We start from the raw sequence: 15,662 nt of genomic DNA, 5'->3' as shown, positions 1-15,662 counted from the left end.
GTAAGATTTGTTTTCTTGACCTCTGAGCTAAAGGTTACAATACAAGTCACAATTCATAAGATCTATTGCATCTTATCTTATATATATTACAGAAAATATAGGTTCCTGTACTCAGTGATGGATTGCCTAACTTTTAACTACCAATAAATTAATAATAAACGTTAAAATGCAAGAAAAGTCATAATATTTTCCCCACATTGCAAAAGGTACCGGCACTCTGTACCGGTGCGTACGGTCACTGAGTATAGCCAATTTTTACTTTTCCGCAATAGCATCTAAGTGTGTTATTTTGCAGAAAGCTGTGTAGTCAGTGCAATTAGCCCTTAGAAATTATTAGCAACACTCTTTTACAATATTTGCTTTCAGAGAAAAATAGTTTTTTTTTTCTTTTTCAATTGCATTTGATTCTTAATTTAAGACTGAGCTTGACTCGTGATTATATGCAATTGACTTCTGATTTTTTATTGTGCACGACTCCAGATTTAGACAGCACTTGACTTCTGTTTATTGATTTCACATAACTCTGGTCACTGAATTGTACCCTAGTTCCTGATTCTACTATAAATATTTATATGAAAATTAGTTTACCAAAATTAAAATAAAATATTCATTTCTTTACATTAATAAATTTTACTTTTAAAGGTCAACTATTAAAACGGAAGATTGGTATTCGCTTTTACCATTAAGTACTTTAACATCCCCTAAATTTTTTAAACCATAAAAAATTTTATAATGATATTAACATCACCAGTCATATTTAACGACATTGTGCTTTGATCTGACCCCAAAATGAGAAGCTGCCATTTTATGGTGAGAACTCGTCTGCTCTCTAGAATCGAACTTTTGGAATGGCTCCCTGATGTGGTCTTAACAATATCAACTCCTAAGATCCCATCGTGTGACCAAGTCATTAGAGTTGCATACTTAACCCTTTCGTCTTCATTTAGTGCAAGTTTTTGGAAAAAAAAAGAAAACTACAACATCCCAGATACATCGTCTGCACATCGTCTTCTGGGGATAGCGGCGGGCAGGTTCGAACATGGGACAGTCGTGACGAGCATATTTCATGATCAGGCCAAATAGACGTCATGATCTTGACTTTAGAATGCCCAATCTTCAGGAAAGTGAACAGAGTGCAGCATTTCTTTAGGCGCTCCTTCAAAGCATTCCTTCCATTACCATCCTTCTATTGATATGTCTCTAATCAAAGTACTCTAGGTACTCTACTACCTCGCACTTGACTTGATGATTTGTTCACGTGACCCTTGACATTTTTATTTGTAAATACATTGCGCTATTTTTCTTTCAAGAACATTGTCCAAGACTAAATCAACAAGAACATTGTCCAAGACTAAATCAACAAGAACATTGTCCAAGACTAAATCAACAAGAACATTGTCCAAGACTAAATCAACAAGAACATTGTCCAAGACTAAATCAACAAATCTTTCATGTTTCTTGGACTGGATCTATGCACCAGAGACTAAATCAACAAATCTTTCATGTTTCTTGGACTGGATCTATGCACCAAAGACTAAATCAACAAATCTTTCATGTTTCTTGGACTGGATCTATGCACCAGAGACTAAATCAACAAATCTTTCATGTTTCTTGGACTGGATCTATGCACCAGAGACTAAATCAACAAATCTTTCATGTTTCTTGGACTGGATCTATGCACCAGAGACTAAATCAACAAATCTTTCATGTTTCTTGGACTGGATCTATGCACCAAAGACTAAATCAACAAATCTTTCATGTTTCTTGGACTGGATCTATGCACCAGAGACTAAATCAACAAATCTTTCATGTTTCTTGGACTGGATCTATGCACCAGAGACTAAATCAACAAATCTTTCATGTTTCTTGGACTGGATCTATGCACCAGAGACTAAATCAACAAATCTTTCATGTTTCTTGGACTGGATCTATGCACCAGAGACTAAATCAACAAATCTTTCATGTTTCTTGGACTGGATCTATGCACCAGAGACTAAATCAACAAATCTTTCATGTTTCTTGGACTGGATCTATGCACCAGAGACTAAATCAACAAATCTTTCATGTTTCTTGGACTGGATCTATGCACCAGAGACTAAATCAACAAATCTTTCATGTTTCTTGGACTGGATCTATGCACCAGAGACTAAATCAACAAATCTTTCATGTTTCTTGGACTGGATCTATGCACCAGAGACTAAATCAACAAATCTTTCATGTTTCTTGGACTGGATCTATGCACCAGAGACTAAATCAACAAATCTTTCATGTTTCTTGGACTGGATCTATGCACCAGAGACTAAATCAACAAATCTTTCATGTTTCTTGGACTGGATCTATGCACCAGAGACTAAATCAACAAATCTTTCATGTTTCTTGGACTGGATCTATGCACCAGAGACTAAATCAACAAATCTTTCATGTTTCTTGGACTGGATCTATGCACCAGAGACTAAATCAACAAATCTTTCATGTTTCTTGGACTGGATCTATGCACCAGAGACTAAATCAACAAATCTTTCATGTTTCTTGGACTGGATCTATGCACCAGAGACTAAATCAACAAATCTTTCATGTTTCTTGGACTGGATCTATGCACCAGAGACTAAATCAACAAATCTTTCATGTTTCTTGGACTGGATCTATGCACCAGAGACTAAATCAACAAATCTTTCATGTTTCTTGGACTGGATCTATGCACCAGAGACTAAATCAACAAATCTTTCATGTTTCTTGGACTGGATCTATGCACCAGAGACTAAATCAACAAATCTTTCATGTTTCTTGGACTGGATCTATACACCAGAGACTAAATCAACAAATCTTTCATGTTTCTTGGACTGGATCTATGCACCAGAGACTAAATCAACAAATCTTTCATGTTTCTTGGACTGGATCTATGCACCAGAGACTAAATCAACAAATCTTTCATGTTTCTTGGACTGGATCTATGCACCAGAGACTAAATCAACAAATCTTTCATGTTTCTTGGACTGGATCTATGCACCAGAGACTAAATCAACAAATCTTTCATGTTTCTTGGACTGGATCTATGCACCAGAGACTAAATCAACAAATCTTTCATGTTTCTTGGACTGGATCTATGCACCAGAGACTAAATCAACAAATCTTTCATGTTTCTTGGACTGGATCTATGCACCAGAGACTAAATCAACAAATCTTTCATGTTTCTTGGACTGGATCTATGCACCAGAGACTAAATCAACAAATCTTTCATGTTTCTTGGACTGGATCTATGCACCAGAGACTAAATCAACAAATCTTTCATGTTTCTTGGACTGGATCTATGCACCAGAGACTAAATCAACAAATCTTTCATGTTTCTTGGACTGGATCTATGCACCAGAGACTAAATCAACAAATCTTTCATGTTTCTTGGACTGGATCTATGCACCAGAGACTAAATCAACAAATCTTTCATGTTTCTTGGACTGGATCTATGCACCAGAGACTAAATCAACAAATCTTTCATGTTTCTTGGACTGGATCTATGCACCAGAGACTAAATCAACAAATCTTTCATGTTTCTTGGACTGGATCTATGCACCAGAGACTAAATCAACAAATCTTTCATGTTTCTTGGACTGGATCTATGCACCAGAGACTAAATCAACAAATCTTTCATGTTTCTTGGACTGGATCTATGCACCAGAGACTAAATCAACAAATCTTTCATGTTTCTTGGACTGGATCTATGCACCAGAGACTAAATCAACAAATCTTTCATGTTTCTTGGACTGGATCTATGCACCAGAGACTAAATCAACAAATCTTTCATGTTTCTTGGACTGGATCTATGCACCAGAGACTAAATCAACAAATCTTTCATGTTTCTTGGACTGGATCTATGCACCAGAGACTAAATCAACAAATCTTTCATGTTTCTTGGACTGGATCTATGCACCAGAGACTAAATCAACAAATCTTTCATGTTTCTTGGACTGGATCTATGCACCAGAGACTAAATCAACAAATCTTTCATGTTTCTTGGACTGGATCTATGCACCAGAGACTAAATCAACAAATCTTTCATGTTTCTTGGACTGGATCTATGCACCAGAGACTAAATCAACAAATCTTTCATGTTTCTTGGACTGGATCTATGCACCAGAGACTAAATCAACAAATCTTTCATGTTTCTTGGACTGGATCTATGCACCAGAGACTAAATCAACAAATCTTTCATGTTTCTTGGACTGGATCTATGCACCAGAGACTAAATCAACAAATCTTTCATGTTTCTTGGACTGGATCTATACACCAGAGACTAAATCAACAAATCTTTCATGTTTCTTGGACTGGATCTATGCACCAAAGACTAAATCAACAAATCTTTCATGTTTCTTGGACTGGATCTATGCACCAGAGCCACTCAGCATCAAATTAGCTTTTAGCCAGAATGCCATTTTAAATATGTTCGCATTTATACCAATCATAAATATGAAATTTGAAATATGAAATATGAAAAGCTGAAAAGAATTCGTTTGTTTCAAAACATTTCCATTGGCTGAATCACTTTGTCCAATTATTCTCCTGTCATTAAGTCCTATGTTCTTTCAACTGTTCACCGACAAAAGAATTCTAAAGTTAGGTTCGTACAAAACTCACATGCATTTCTAATGCAGCTCTCTTATGTAACCCCTTCAGTCTTACATTCACATCTCTCTCTCTCTCTCTCTCTTTCTTATGTTTTTCTTTTTACTTACATACACCTCTCTATCTCTCTATCACTAGTAAGGTATACGAGAAACGCAACATTCCATTGGTTCTGTGAGCTAGAAATGATCCACCTGTCTGGCTTCCTGGAATCTGTATCGCGATATTTAGTAGTCCAAATACTAGATCTAGCACGACCGACTCAATGGAATATAAAGGTTATAAATATTCTCGAGTGCCGGGAATTTTTAGACTTCACTTGTCAGCAATCTATTTTTTTGTTTCTTATACGGGAATTATTGATTGAACATAATGTGTATGCTGAAAGAGCATCCAAACTGTCTACACCTATACATACATCTGTTTCTTGAACTACTTTTGATAAACCTGTTTCTCTTGGGACCTACTGTATACATAGAGGTAACAACAAAAACATACACTCAGTTATATGGCACAGGGCCGCTTTATCTTTACCTATGCAGTGTAAAGTATCAGTCACTCAGAAGAAACATAATACGTTTTGTTGGCTAAATGGACTTATTTATTATTGGTTTACACCAAGGCTGCCAAAAGCATTTCTACCAATTAGGCTTTGGGTGGTTGGGTGAAGTAGGGATTAGAAATGTAAATTAATTGAAAGTATTTCTTTGTCTGTTAAGAAGTAAAAAAATGGAACATTTGATAGAGAGAGAGAGAGAGAGAGAGAGAGAGACAGGAGAATATGTGAAAAATACTGGCACCCTGTTAAAAACGTGTAGCAGAGACCTAGAGAATAGACAAAACTTACTAACATAAAAAAGCACAATATGGTCTGTGTGTAAAAAGCACCTTAAAAACTTGACACTCAATAAACCAGAACAAAATTTAAATCTAATTCCTTAGTAAGTATAAAGTTATAAATAAGTTCAGTTAGCTATAAACTTCAAATATAATGTAAATAATCTATAAATAGCTAGTCTTAGGTTATTTATACATGACCTAAATAATGTGTATTAACAGCCACACCTAAATAAAAACAATTCTTATCTTTGTGATTTAATTCAATGAAAGTATCAACTCTGAGTTACAATCTGCTGACAGAGTTTCGAGAGATACCAGAAATGTTCGTCTTCCCGTCAGTTTGGGATAGGGAGGCTCGTGCCGATACTCTCTGACAACCCGCTCACAAACTCTGATCAGTGTTGGCACAGTTTGTGAAAGGCATGACCTACAGCAATCAGCCAGACTCAAGTGGTAGTTATCATGACGTTGAAGGGACTATGGAGTGTAGGACGTGAGCGAAATATCTGGCGAGATAGATGCACTTTTTAAGTGCATGAAATTTCCCAAACTCCTAATATTAATATTACGAAAGGAAAATATTTCCCCTTAGCAACCCTTTAAGTGTATCTTCGCAAATGTAGGGAAGTCCAAGCATCTTGAGAGTCGCGATCATAAGTACATGTATATGTTCTAATACAATGCCGGATTTTAACTTTGCTGTTAACATATTTACTTTTGTGCTTTGGTTTACCATCTTCTGTAAAACTCTGAAAATAATGGCATCATAATGGCGCCCCCCTATCTGACCACAATTTTTGTTCATGTCCCCTTAGCCAGCTGGGTACCGGAAAACTGCGCTTTAGGCTCCAATAGTGAGTCATAATAATAATCAAAATATAATAAAAAATACGTATTAACCAGATTGTGTTTGTATTTTACATGAATATTTACACTCAGTTAAGGATCCAGCAGGTGCCCTCTTCAGTAAAGGGATATAGGGGAGCGATGTGAGCTAACGCAGCGGGTTCAGAGGCAGAGCTCCTGCGCAAACAGATTTTCTGAGTTCTGAAATTTTGTAAGTCATCCTTCAGGCGTCTAGATTATTCTTTGTTTTATTATTAGTAACGAGAGAGCATGTTAAGAAAAAAGGTTTAAGTTCAAAGAGGTGGGGCGGGTTCTGGCAATTAGAGCACCCAATTCATCCTATCAACAACAGCAAAAACAGTATTCTGTATTCTAGAAAAAGAAATGATGCTGTAGTATGAAGTAATTATTTTCTTTGAAATTATTTTGCCAAGTTTATAAACAAGTGTCATGTTATATAGCATTGGTTACCTCCCTTTCGATACATATACACTATAGTGGAGATAGTGGGTACACTTTGTACAACAGTTTATGTGATGTAACTAGAACTAGGCTGCTTGGTAATTGAGAGAAAAAAACCAGAACAAAGCAAAGTATCAACATTACTATAAAGGGAAAACAATATAAAGGAAAGAACTGCACATTAAAAACAGTATATATATCAATAATGTAAGATTTATTTCCCTTTTCTATATAACACAAAATTAATTCCTAACCGCTAATTATTTATTATTGTGTTGTTGTGTTTTTCATATTTTGTTAGGAACAATGAATAATTGTGCAAAGTTTAAACTTTGGGAAGTGGGAGAAATAACGCGTAGAACGTTTGTACTACATGGACAGACAGACAGACAGTCGGAGTGAGTTGATATAAGCTTTAAATTAATGTCAAGTTGTACCAGTTACATCAATGAACCTTCAGACGAGGTAGAGAACTTTCGGTCTGAATAATGTTACAAGATAAATATTGGAAGTGTATTCTATTGAACAGGAATCGCAAATCTAGATATACACGAGTTGTTTCCCTTTAATGATGTTAAGAGCATGAATCTTCCTCTATATGAAAACTACTTCCCAGATATGTTAATGGTGAGACAAAACACATTTTGCTTCTTATTGAACTTTGACCCCTTCTCTTTCCTAAACCTTGCTGGAACAAACAAAAAATATGAACATTTAACATTCATCTGGACACAATAAAAAATGACTAGGTCCACTCACGCCGCCCACGCAAGACTTTAATCGATCGCCACGTGGTGGGTGAGCCCAGGTTTCAAGGTCGACGTGGGTGTGAAAAAGTTAGTCAACGACAAACAGTTCGAGTGTGTAGCGGAGAGGGGGGTGGGGGTTGTGAAAGCCGAGATATATTTTAAGAAGAACTGGACGAATCGAGAAGGTCAATGGGAAGGGGAGAGAACCAGACTTTAATCAATATGCGATAAGATAATAAAGGGAACTTTTGTTTTAATTAACATTACTGGCAAAAGTTACACCTCAAAGACAGAGGGCAGACTGCAAACATTAGTTGGCGAGCTCTATAACATATTAATACTACATTATACAAACAATGCTTGGAAGGCTCTATAAACATGATGTATGTTGAACCTTTTTTTTTGGACTGTTGAATGTGTAACCAAATGACTAAGAACAGAAAGGAGAATGCACTTCCAATGCACTACATGCACAATGTTTGACGCACAACTACTAGCCTGCTCAGAGGAGCACCAACGTAATGTTTTGTTCTATGGGGGTGTCACAACTAAAAGTTTGAGAAACATTGGCTGCAAAAGTGTTTTCAATTTGATCAACTAGAGATAATTTTTTGTGTGCTTTAATTGGCTGATTTTGAATTTAAAAAAAAAATGGTTGGCGCTTGATTTTAATTATAATTTTTTGGGACGCATAAATTTCAATTATGTGTTATTTTTTTTATATTAGTGATATCTCGTAACGAAGAGAGACAAAAAATGAAAAGTAATAATAAATAAAGTAAGCTTTGATCTGTGTCTGATGTAATGTAAGCTTTGCACTCGTCCTATGATGTAGCTCAGTTTTCTGAGATAAGTATTGCGGTCATTCATCAGCACCATATGATTGTCCTGGTGTAAGTCTAATATTGCTTCTCATTGTCCAGTTTAAAGCGATTGTCAAATGTCACAATGAACTTAAAACAAATCTATATATATATAATTATATTCATTGCTCAACAGTTTTGACACCAAGAAGTAAAGAAAAGATCACTCTTTTATTTCTACAAATAATACCAACGTAACTTTAGTGGCCTAAAATAAAAGAGGGGGGAGAACAAGTAGTATTCACCCGTCATTAGATAGCAGGGCCGGACTTAACCATTGTGGGGCCTTATGCCAAACGGATTTTGCGGGGCCAAGTTTGGGTAGAAATACGGATAATAAGTGAAAATTAATAATTTGTATTAGAAAATAAAATAGCAGGGCCGGACTTAACCATTGTGGGGCCCTATGCGAAACGGATTTGGCGGGGCCAAGTTAGAAAATAAATTCGTCTTTGCATTTTATTCATTCTTTACTACATACATAGCTACTTTACGAGCCTTGCGTGTAGCGAAGTCATACAGTATATCATAAAAATTCTATTTCCTATATAGATCACGCTCAATAGCAAGAATTATTAAATGTTTCAATCTATCTATGAGAATTGTTGACCTCAAGTAATTCTTAATTATTTTGAGTCGACAGAAGGTTCTTTCACCAGATTCCAAGATTACGTGTATTGGATACTGTCGTTTTTTTATTGCGCTTAGGACTGGCGTTTTCCATATTGAATGACACACCAAAATTACAATTTTTGTCTATATATTTCAGGAGATTTGTATGAGTTTTCAAAAGATTTTATTAATTTCCGGATATTTCCAGGACGTTTTCGTATATTTTGGAATTTCAGAAGATTTCCAGGAGCTCCTGGTAAATCCACAGGAGGCTGCGGGAAATCTGTTATAAGTTATAAACTGGTTTAATTTAATAACTATGAAAGAGCGGGGCCCATCGCGGTCGCATAGGTTGCAGTGGCTTAAGGCCGGCCCTGCAAAATAGTGGCGTATGCTACGCCGCCGGTCGACTAGTATTTTTTATAATGCTGATCTGTGTAAATCTACACCCACATTCAATTCTTTTTTTTATTATTTAGATTCATTTCTACCATGCAATAGACACAAACAAAATACAAAAATACTAAAGAGAAATAGAAGAAACTTGTAATTGCAATGGAACAGAATGTTGCTTGCAAATGTCAAACTGTCTCCAAACTAAACATGATAAGTCTATCGCATGGTCATGGCCACATTCATTGTAACGTTTCAGAGCAATAGTAAGAAGCTAGATCTATAGCTAGTGGCGCAGTAACCATTGCCTGATTTGGGGGGGGGGGGGTCAAAGCCCATGACTAGTAGGGGCCTTAGTCTATTGAACCAGAGCCGTTTATTACTTTAAAGTAGCTAACAAGTATAGAGAGACATGACACTATGCCATGTTAAAGTTAGCGAATTGAGTCTACGGATGCTATTAATTACATTAACGTACAAAGCGGTATATATATATATATATATATTAGAATTTTAAAAAGTCAAAACATTATTCAAAAGGTTCTGAAAAATTAGACATTTTGCGCGAGTCAAAACGGTCGAATATCCAAAAAAAAAGCGTCTAACCATTGTTCTGTTGGCGTCTTATTTTGAACAGGCCAACTATAAAAGATCTCGCTTCACATACAGATAATAGTACAATGACTAACCTTATAAAGAGATAAAGATATAAAGAGATAAAGATCTACTAACGCTACTTTTTGCCTCGATTGTTAGTCACATTTCAGTATCGGTCCTTGCCCCGCGTTACTTTATTCTTATTAATTTCACCTGCCTTCTTTGATAGGATGAATAATGAGCTTTAGATGTCAAGAGAATGCGTTCTGCAGTGAAGAATGCAGGAAAACGCTTACTTACAACGCTTCCCCCCACCACCAGCTGTCATGAGAAAGGCCACCAACGTAACTGATTTTTTGTTCCCGAGAAGCATTGCTCAAATAGTAATATATACCACTTTATGTATGTTAAGTATTCACGGAGTTTTGCATTCTTAGAGCTTACAGGTGCTATTTGAAATATGTAGACACATTCGCAAATAGTTCCCTTTAGAGATAGTGTCTAATTAATCTTTTTTTTTAAGCTTATAAAAAATTATGCATAAAAACATTATTTATAAGCAAATCAACGCAGTCCTGGTTGAAACAATTTAACGTTATATATACACTTTTATAACCTGAGCAGCAGCGTCATATCATCAAATACTCATTGGACGCATTATATCATCAAAGACTCATTGGACGCATTATATCATCAAAGACTCACTGCATCAGATCATCAAAAGACTACTGCAAAATACATACGCTCACTGGAAGCAGTTTATCATCAAAGAATCATTGTAAGTATCATATCATCAAAAGACTCTTTGGAATCATCATATCATCAAAGACTCTCTGGAATCATCATATCATCAAAGTCTCTGGAATTATCACATCATCAAAGACTCACTGGAAGTATCATATCATCAAAGAATTACTGGACGTATCATGTTATCAAAGACTCACTGAAAGCATTATATCATCAAAGAATCACTGCATCATATCATCGAAGACTCACTGGAGGCGTCTAATCATCAAAGAATCAATCACTGCATCATATCATCGAAGACTCACTGGAGGCGTCTAATCATCAAAGAATCAATCACTGCATCATATCATCGAAGACTCACTGGAGGCGTCTAATCATCAAAGAATCACTGCAACTTATCATCAAAGAAGCACTGATGCTTATTTCTTGGGAAATAGATTTTAAACGTGACTTTGTCATTTAGATGAAAAGGAAACTTCTGAAAGCGACAGATTAGGACCAGGAGCTGAATAATGGGAAATACATTTAATCGTATGATATAATGGCCTATGAATAATAACAAAAGGACAAATGGGTTGCAGTGTAGCTAATAAATATAGGTAGCACAGTCATGTAACTAAAGGATCAATGGAACAAAACAATTGCCTTTATAAAGATACTTCCACTTCCAAGTGTAGGTCAAATATAGGTCTATTTATTATATTTTAGTCATTGGTAATTTGCTTAAGGACAAAACATTAAGTCCATTGTACCAAGTTTCCAGGCTTGCATTAATTGAAATGAGTCTGGGAGATACACTTGTTTGTCTTAGAATGTAAACCTTGAGTCTGAATATTTTAGTAGAGATTATATTTCTGTATACGTTGGCCCCAGTAAAGTATATAACAAATCTATTTTACTAGTTTATCATCTCTACATTAATGATTGGATCGTCATTGGGATCGTATAGGGATCGAACCCATGATATTCGCTTTATTAGCTCAACACTCTATCAACTTCGCTACCACTTTTGGGGAATTTCCCACCCACCCAAACAACTTCCAACCTTTTCTGATGAAGAGATTGTAAGCTAATATTAGGGACTGAACAAGTTATTTCTTAAAGACTGCACCTGTCAACAGAGAATATAGGATGAAGAGACAAGAAGTCCCACCCGAAAATCAGTTTGTATAATGGACAAAGAAATCATCGAGAAAAGTCAAGAGGGAAATGGAGCGACACAAGACGACGTGCTAAAAGATTGATATTTGCATGGTGTCTACATTGGTGTCTGGAAGTGGGATTATAGGCGACTCAACGAGAGGAAGTAGGATTCGATCACAATGGCATCTTTGAAACAACTAGACCAACTCTTAGTTAAAGAGCTTAAGCAGGAACTTCGTTACCGTAGTCTGAAGCTTGGTGGTACCAAGGAGGCGTTTACAGCTCATCTCCGGTAAGCCCTGGTTGAGGAAGAAGAAGAACCGGAGACCTACCTATTTGAAATTGAGCCAGAGATTGTTGAGCTCATTGGCAAGATACAGGAAGATATTGATGCAATGCATGAACAAATTAACAGGATGGGGAACAAGGTAGTAGATAGAAAGTGTATTGCAAGTAGAATGACAAACAGATCAATTTGATAAAATGGTGTCTCAAGCGAAAGGAGGGATAGACTCGTTGGTGAAGGAGCAGTTGCCTGTAGACTGTAGACTCTTTGGTGAAGAAGTTGCATGGTCATGACTGTGGCTGCACAAACAGTGGTGACGGAGACGCTGTGGATTGGAGCGCCGTCTGTGACTGTGTTGTTGGAAAGACTTGTGGGTGTGACTTTAAAGACGAGAAACGTGACAACGATTGCTGTGACGATCTCAACGGTATGTACCGAATCGAACGAAAGAGACAAATGAAGAAACTGAAGTCTGTTATGTGCCTGAAGCGTTTGCTCTTGAAACTTTTACCAGTACCTCAATGAGCCGGACAGATCAAGACAACGTTGGGTCTGCGTACAAGCCTGTTGATGTAGATCTTGACCTCTGTCTATATGTCGGTGCTCACGAGAGAAATGTGAAGTTCGACAAGTGCATCCAAAAGTTTAGCATGAACTGTTACGTGTGGCACATCACACAGGGAATGTGGATGACAAGAAAACCATCAACAAAGCATGTGTACTTCTGCCATCATCTTCGACGTTAGCATAGACGAATGTCAATCAATCCAGGCTAAATCTGAGCTGGCAAGAGGAAAACATCTATAACTTGAACTTGAGGAGATCTATCTCCTGGACGTGAGACTGCTACCTGAGGATGACCGCGGCGCATTAGACTTCGTTTGTAACGTGGCTGCATGTGAACCTGAAGCTTCCTTGGGAGGCGTCAGTCGGAAGAGTCTGCTGAAACAGCGTGTCCGAGCAACGGCTGTGTTGAAGAAAACAGTGATCAACACAATCTCTTTGTGTGTTGAACGGCCACGCCATCGTCTCAACAACAACCTGGTCAACTGGAGAAAGAGAAAGCGGCACTAGAGGAAAACAGTGCGAATGGCTTCGTGGGGAACACGCTCCCTGCCTTCTGTGACTCCCATCGATCGACCTCCACCTGAACTGTCAAACGTCTGCTGCATTGTCTCTTTTCAGGACGAAAAGTGCTAAGAAGGGGGAAATGCACACCGCCATCCAAGAAAGTGCAGAAGGTGCGCACTATTAGTGAGTAGACTAGGAAGGATGTTGACATTAAAGAGGAGAGACCGATTTCCACCCAAGTCTAGAACCGATATGAAGATGCTGTGCTCAAGGCAGATGTCCTATGTGTTTGTCATGTCATCCATATCTCGTTGAGTTGCCTACCTTCAGTTATTGCAGTACTTTACTAAGTGCAAAATCAAGATCAAATTGACTTTACGAGCCATCTACAATAGAAGGTAGATTTCCAACATAAAGCCGATAAACATGCAGATTTGCCTTTTAGATTTTTTTCAGAACATGTTTTGAGTTTTCAGGATATTTTAATAATTCCAGGAGATTTTCATGACTTTATTCGTATACTTTGCAATTTCAGAAGATTTCCAGGAGCTCCTGGAAAATCAGGAGACCGCGGAAACCCTGCTATAAGTTAAAATGGTTTAATTTAATAATTTACAACTAGAGTTGGCGCTGGGCCTATGAAAATGCGTTGCCCACTGCGTCCGCATAGGTTGCAGTGCCCTAGGACCGGCCCTGCGTACATGTGTTTGTTTTATATATAGCTGTAAAGTTTAAAGTAATAAAAAACAACAACATGTATTAGAGAGAACGAAGTTTGCACTTTAAACTGGAGGAAAGAAGTTGTAAAAAGCACACACTCTAAGCATGTCTCTGGGAAACCTTTCAGCAACGCATCACTAAACAAAAGATTACGAAACGATGTGGCTCTAGATCTAGACCTTTCCTGACGTGGGAACAATCTGTGTTTATAAGCAAAAAAACAAGCTGGGTTTCTACATTTGTAAATCATTATATCTTCAAACACTAGCAGCCACTTGACAACCTCACCAGTTCATCTTGAAGGTACTGAAGCAATGATGTCTTTATAGTTTTTTAAGACCTAAATAGTTTGACCTTGTCACGCGCTGAAGCTAAGTCCAAGTGAATTGGAGACTTTTGACATTACAATTTGTGTCTGTGTGGCTGAGTGTTATGAACACATGACCAAGCGACAGATAGTGCTAAGATCACATTTATTTAAACAAAAAAACATATGATACTCAAATTAGTTTTTATGATGTCTGAAATACAGCCGTAGTATAGAGTATAGACACTTACAAGTTTAAGCATTTATCTACTGAAGGCGTAGATGTCTCTAGTAACAAAGGAGATGCGTGCACGTCTCGGCTGTATTTCTGAACATCACAGCATTGACTGGCTTGTTACTCTACATTATACATTTTGTTTATAACGACATCAGCAAGCTTTGTTACACAATACAAGATAACGTGTGCAAAACGGGTCAGGAAATCATAATGATGGTACATCACCATTATAAAATGAAATGATGTTCGTAGTATTGTTCCATCAACATCATTAAACTGGTTAGGAAATCATAATGATGACACATCAACATCAAAGATTTGGCTTTGGGTGTTCTGCCCTTCTCTGGGCTTGCCATTAAAAGGATCTGGCACCGCGCACCTCTACCATCTTCATTGACCGTCACTGATAATAACGCATATATAACACTACATTCTATGTAACAATATTTTCTTTATGAGGTCAAAGTTCACTTCGCTAAAACAAATTTAAAGATGCATTATGATATATAAAAAATGCAGCATAAGCAAAACTTACCTACCAGACGAATTAGCGCACGTAGTCTTAAAGATGTATGCGGTGTTGTTCTTTGATAATAGGATGAGTTTGAACCAATGCAGGACTCACTATTAGAACCAAGAGAATGAATAGTGACACGAAGATTTCTTCAGGTCATCGGTTTTCTACTACCTCACTGACTGCACACAGGACTTGGCTGGCAGAAGAATACAAAAAACAGTTTACATACACAGGTAGAACAGTTGATTGTGATCTGTGGAATTATTCAAAGTTTGTTGGGTTAACGTACGTGTGTGTGTGTGTGTTCGCGCGTGTGGGTGAGTACATTGTGTGGAAAAACAATAAAGACAGCCTGTCTTTATAACGGTGGAGGGGTGGAGGGGGTAGTACGCCGGTAGGAGGCGGTAGAGAGGGGTGGTGGTGAGAGACACGTGGGCACACCGGCGGTGATGTAACAAGCTCGGCCGCTCTCACAGGTGGGAAATAAAGCAGGTCACGACAAGAGGGGGAGGAGAGAGAGAGAGAGAGAGCGAGAGAGAGAGAGAGAGATTACTAAAAGCTGAGTAAGTTGGCAGATGAAGCGAACGATGTGAAGGTCACAGAAGGGAACAACAACAGTGCTGAAAGAAGGAGAAAGATGCATCATCAACTGCA

General features: G+C 37.5%; 1 protein-coding gene across 4 annotated transcripts in view; it reads right to left on the bottom strand.

Annotated features, from left to right (window-relative positions):
* Positions 1-15,662, bottom strand: part of LOC106060676 (uncharacterized) — a 62,452-nt gene that overhangs the window by 28,985 nt on the left and 17,805 nt on the right. For 3 of the 4 annotated variants that reach the window (XM_056031951.1, XM_056031942.1, XM_056031965.1), the window contains one exon: positions 15,027-15,204. The gene's annotated coding sequence lies outside the window, so the exon portion shown is untranslated. The remainder of the gene's footprint in view (positions 1-15,026; positions 15,205-15,662) is intronic. The other variant, XM_056031962.1, reaches the window with a different exon arrangement.

This window comes from Biomphalaria glabrata, chromosome 1 (genome assembly GCF_947242115.1).
Source record: "Biomphalaria glabrata chromosome 1, xgBioGlab47.1, whole genome shotgun sequence".
NCBI lineage: Eukaryota > Metazoa > Mollusca > Gastropoda > Planorbidae > Biomphalaria > Biomphalaria glabrata.
This window is presented reverse-complemented; position numbering and strand designations above follow the sequence as displayed.